The 5,867-nt window shown below is 36.3% G+C and overlaps 1 pseudogene; it reads right to left on the bottom strand.

Moving 5' to 3' along the window:
• Positions 1-926: 926 nt before the first annotated feature.
• LOC129647279 (kelch-like protein 7) lies at positions 927-2,116 on the bottom strand (annotated as a pseudogene).
• Between the last annotated feature and the right edge of the window lie 3,751 nt (positions 2,117-5,867).

The raw sequence follows: 5,867 nt of genomic DNA, 5'->3' as shown, positions 1-5,867 counted from the left end.
TCAGGATACATTCCCTTTCTTTACATAATGAGGAAAAGCCTATGACAACTTTATGTTCCAAACTTTAAGGGAAATTCAAGGACAGCTTGCCTTTTCCTCTTATAAGTTATTTTATTTCAAATAAAGTGACCACCAGAATGATAGCTTAAGCCAGCCAGTCCCAGTGAAGTCGCTCAGTCATGTCCAACTCTTTGCAACCCCATGGACTGTAGCCTACCAGGTTCCACTGGAGTGGGTTGCCATTTCCTTCTCCAAAGCCAGCCAATATACTACTATTAGCTACTTTGTTAGTTTTTGGCATAGCTAATAGTAGTATAATAGTACAATAATACAGTGAGGAAGGGGAAGAGGAGGCTCAGCAGAAATCATGAAAGGACGACAAGAACAGTATCATTTCAATTCAGTATAACAACCCAAGATTTCTACTACTTTATCTACTAGAAAAAAATTAATATTTTTTCTTATCATCTTTCAATCAGCAATTAATATAAACATTTGCTGCTTCTCATGAGTGATATCCAAGGAATATCTAAAGACAACACTATAGGGATACTGCTTAATTCTAGATAATTCAATTAAGTAGTACTGCTTATTTTGTCTCTTTGAAGGAGATCAATTCAATGAAAATAATCATTTGGGACAGATATAGGACACATATCAATGAGTTCCATTAATGATAGTTAAAACTATTTTAACATCTCCGATAATATTAAATTCAAGAATTTTAAAACAATTCCTATACAGTATTTATTATTAAGCAGTCTACTTGAAATGGAAAATGAAATAATGTTCACTTTGGAAATTCAAGGTAAATAATAACTTATAGAGAAATCAGCCTCCTGACTTTTAATATTAAAAATAATAAAGACAATCAACTTATATTAAAATATTAAATAAAAGTAAATGGTGAAAATTTTTAAGATGTAGTTTTAGCAAAAAGAAAGGAGAGGGTGAAACTTCCAACAGAAATATTTAATAAATATTATAATGGGGTGCTAATAGTGTTAACATTAGGAAATGAGTAATAATTGATGGAATAAGAATGTTTTTATTGGTAGTTATATCCTCAATTATTTAAATTTTTCCACTATAAGTCTAAGAATTTGTGAGTATACAGAAGAGCACCAAGTATGTGCCATTTATAAGAGCAAAGCAAGACATCAAATGAGATTTCTGAAGTTACAGCCTCATTTCCAGGCTTGTGCAGCACACTCATTTTTTCAACTTTGGGTTAAAATATCTACAAGACTGTGGTTGGGAGCCTCCAAATGGCTATGCGGTAGTCATGTTTCTTCCTTCTGGGCCTTGTGCCTTCTACCAGTTCTTCTCGATCCTCTGGAGAAAGGGGATGATACCTCATGCCACTTATCACCATCTTAAGGCATTCGGGATTGTCTTGAATAAGTGGTTCAGCTTGTACTGTTTTACTTAAGAAATTCTTTAAGAGGAAACCTGACTTTATAGGTTCATCATATTTCAACCTCCTGACTGCAGCATCATAAACCTGATCCTCTGCTCTCACAGTCAGAGTGTCCTGGTTGAGGAGATGTGTAACTCGCCTGACGTCAAGTTGTAGAAATTCATCAGTTTTATAAACTTCAGTAAAATGCTGATGAATAAAGTCATCTGCAGTTGCTTTCAATTCAGGACAGTCTAGACACTCTGCTGATACACTTACACCAAGACAGTTTGAAGCATCAACTTGTTCTTTCAAAAAATCAACACACATTTTCTTCACAGGTTCAATCTGGTACTGATCTGCTGCATCTAACAAGGCCTGAACATTGTTGCTCTTCACAGAAATTCTAGCTGTATAAGCAAATTCCACAAGTTGTTCAATAATGTCAGGTTCGGCATCTTTGAGCTCCACTTCAAAGGACTTTGATTCATTAAGTTAACATTAAGTTAAAAAATGACTGGCTGCAGCAAGGACAACACGATGAGCAGGTATCTTTCTTTCCTGGACCATAAGGATCACATCACACAGTGTTTTCTTTGGATTTGTGTGGCTTGTCAACAAGGTTGTGCAATCAGTCCCTCCCAGCGTGAATTCAAGTTGACCCTGGGTACAGATCCCTGGGTAGACTGTAGATTCAACTATAGTTGGGTGGTGGATTTAAATCACTGTTTCCGCATGTTATTCATGACGCCCATGAAACCTGCCATCCATTTGGCTTCCTCTCGAGCAGCAAGTTTCTTCTCGGTCTTCTTCTTGCTGCTCTTCTCTACCCCAGAGGCTGCCATACTCCTTCGGTCAGCGCGGCTCACGCCCGGGACTTGCCGGGCCGGGCGAGGGGTTGCACTCTCCAGGCACGCTGGGGCTTGTGTTCACCAAACCACCGAGGCTGGGAGAGTGGCTGGCTGTTCCACCCTGCCTGCGAACGCGCGGGGACACCGCAGCCCTTGCAGTAGGGCAAGGCCAGACGACCCGCTCCGAAGATCGCTGTAAGGCGATGTAGTCGCTGGGCTGCGTCTCCAGCAGAACTGGAGCCCGGAGGAGGAGCCTGCGCCCAAATAAGAATTTGTATCTACCTACACCACTTCTTGTAGTGACTCCAAAGGATCTTTATTTTCACAGAAGGAGATGCAGGTAGAAAAAATTCAAAATCACAGGTGGTCTAAGAAATGCTATAATGTCTTTGCTATAATGATTCATTCAATAATAATTCAGGTTAAAATCTCAAGAAATAAATGTGATTACTCCAATTCTGAGAGTAGAAGGAAATACCATGCTGTAAAAAAAAAAATAAAATAAAATAACAAGTGATAAACTATTATTAACTAAAAGTACAAATTTTGTTTAAATTTCATGAAATTTTATGCTAGTCTCCATTATTTGTTTTCATACCTTATTTGAGATTCCACACTCTATTTAGCTGCATTGAGCAACTTCAGCTGCATACAACAAATTCTGAAAAATTCTCTTTTCATCTTTATTCTGTTACAAATATTTTCTAATTTTCCTTTTCATGGCTTCCTAGATACACTCATCATTTAAAAGTGGGCATTTCTAAATACATGGGGTTTTTAATATCTTTGATATTAATTTATCATTTTGATATTACTTTCTCATTTAAATGCTTTCTTCTCTGCAATCACCCTCTGTGTTTTTTAGTCTTTTAACTTTAGTGAGGCTTTCAATGGCTAAGTCTAAGATCTCTCTTAGTAAATGTCACTTTGTACTTGAAAATATGTGGGTTATTTTAAAGTATCTTTTGATATTGATTTCTAACATAATTCTACAGTGGTAAGAGAACAGACTGTATGATTTCAATACCTTTAGACCATGAGGTTTTTGCACCTTGTTTTATAGCACTGGATATGTTCCAGCGTCTCCTGGTTTATAGTCTACAGGAACTTGAATAGAAATTGTGTCCTTCTGTTGTATGAAAATTGTATAAATCTTAGTTATGTTGAATTGGTTCATAGTGCTTTTCAGGTCTACAATACACTTCTACTTTTCTGTCTATTCATTCTATTAATTTCTGAGAGCTTGATGTGGAAACTCCAACTAAAACTTTTAAGGAATGATACTGAAGCTGAAGCTCCAATACTTTGGCAACTGATGTGAAGAGCCAACTCATTAGAAAAGACCCTGATTGTGGGGAAGATTGAAGACAGGAGACGGGGGCGAGAGAGGATGAGATGGTTAAATGGCATCACTGACTCAGTGGTCATGGTTTGAACAAACTCCAGGAGTTGGTGAAGGACAGAAAAGCCTGGTATGCTGCAGTCCATGGGGTTGCAAAGAGTCAGACATGATGCGTGATTGAACAATGAACAGCAACAATATATAATGGAACTGTATGTAACTTTGTTCTGTATTTTCCAAGTCTCCTATAAATGTGTTATTATATTTTCATAATTTAAAAAATAAAAAAAATTTAAATGTGATTGCTGAAATATTTTTTGCAAAATAATAATAATACTTTTTTGTTATCTAAGTTTAAGGAAAATCTAATAATCTCTGCTGCTGATTCTAACAAATATTTATCAATATTTCAAAATTCTTGTCATTAGAATTTTATAAAGAATGAATAATAAGTCCGGTTCATTTGTTGAGTGGTTATCTGAGCATGGCGCTGTTCTAAAAGCTTTATAAAAGTTCGACTAAAAGAGTAGGACTTGCTCCCATTCTAGAGGAACTGATTGTTTCCCAAGAGTTTAGAGAGTCTTCCTGTCTGAAAGAAATCACCTGACCCAGTGGAGCAGCTTTAATTTTTTTTTCTTATATGTAGTTTCTCCTGACTGTAAAAATAGTATATGCCCTTTATGAAAAATCGGTAAAATTTTATTCATAATAATCCCTCTTGGAGGTAACTATGGTTATCATTTTAGGAGATGCTTTTTTCCCCTTCTTTTGTTCTTTTTTATTCCTCTTTATTCTTCCATCTTTTTTTCCCCCTTTCCTTTCTCCCTCTTGTCCTCTCCCTTCACCTCCCTACATATAATGTTCTCTTATTTTCAATTAACTTTCTGAAATTTTTGTGATCACATGATGGTTGCTGTACCATGGGAAGTAGGCTGTAGATGGTGCCTAGCTCCTACTCAGCTAACGCGATGTGTAGTTATCTTTCAGAGATGAATACAACGATTTTTGAAACATGACATCTACTTGTTTTGAAGCAAATTGGGAGCGTCCTTGAACATACAAAGAATTTTGTTGAGTCAAAGTGTAAAGTAGTTTCTATCAGTCGAGTTGATGTTAGAAAAGTGTGTAGAGATATTGGGTAACCAAATATCTGAACCATCGTGATTATTATACTTTTGTCTTTTAGTGTCAAACTCGTACTTTAATACTCTGCTCTTTTATACTGAAGTTGAACACTTTTGCTAGTTGGTCCCCATTATGCTTTGCCAAAAGCAGGCACTGGAGAAAATCTGGAAATCTGGATGGGTAAAAAAAAGTTACTCTTTCCTGTTTGCTTCTGATTCCAGTCATGTGATGGAATCACCCTGGTAGTGACAGTTGGTTCTACAAGTAGCAGTTGATTGCAGTTTGCAATTTTTCTGTGCCATTAAAATCAGCCTCATTATATTCCTCTCAGAAAACTCAGCATCAGCCAGAATATGCTTCATCTTCAGAACACTGAGTCCCAGTCCAGTGGGACTTCTCTCTCAAGCTCTTAAACACCAGTACTAACTAAGAAGTATTCTGTCCTCAAAGATCTAACTTTTAGCTCCACAGGCTTCCTTCTAGCACCTGAGCTTTAAAGATTCCATTTGGTCCACAAGCCTAGATTTAACCACAGAAAGTGTTTCCCTTTTGCCTTTTTAGTTTTCTGTAAGCTAGTTAACAGTTGTTTAATTTTTTTCTATTAAAATAATTGAGGTAGTTTTTGAATCCTCAAAAAACTCTGACTTATGCAGTGATAGTTGAAGATAATAAAATGTATGGCATAACTCAAGCTACATGAATTAAAGAAGAGATGGGGCTAAGAGACAAATGTAGAGGACAGAGGACAGTTTGTCTGTGAGGAAAATCGGAGAGATAAAAAGCGAACTAGTAGAGTAACAGTTGAAAGAGGTCCAAGGAGTCATCGGTGGTGCCATGTGGCAGAATACCCAACTAGATAAGAATAAACTTATTTTCTGGAAGTCTATATCCTTGATGAGCCTATTACACTGAAGGTGGGAAATTAGTTTCAGGACCTCCATGGAAGACTGGAGGATGCTTGAAAGATGTTTAAGTTTCTTATATAAATTGGTATAGTATATACATATAACCTACACACATTCACAGAAAAATAAAATTATAGGCCAATAACTTAAGTAATATATGACATAGATGAAAAAATCAATATTAGCAAACTAAATTCAATAATACATTATAAAGATCATGCAAGACAATCAAGTAGAATTCATTC

The sequence above is a fragment of the Bubalus kerabau genome, chromosome 3, assembly GCF_029407905.1.
Source record: "Bubalus kerabau isolate K-KA32 ecotype Philippines breed swamp buffalo chromosome 3, PCC_UOA_SB_1v2, whole genome shotgun sequence".
Lineage (NCBI taxonomy): Eukaryota > Metazoa > Chordata > Mammalia > Artiodactyla > Bovidae > Bubalus > Bubalus kerabau.
Note: the sequence above shows the minus strand (reverse complement) of the source record. Positions and strands in the feature narration are given on the sequence as shown.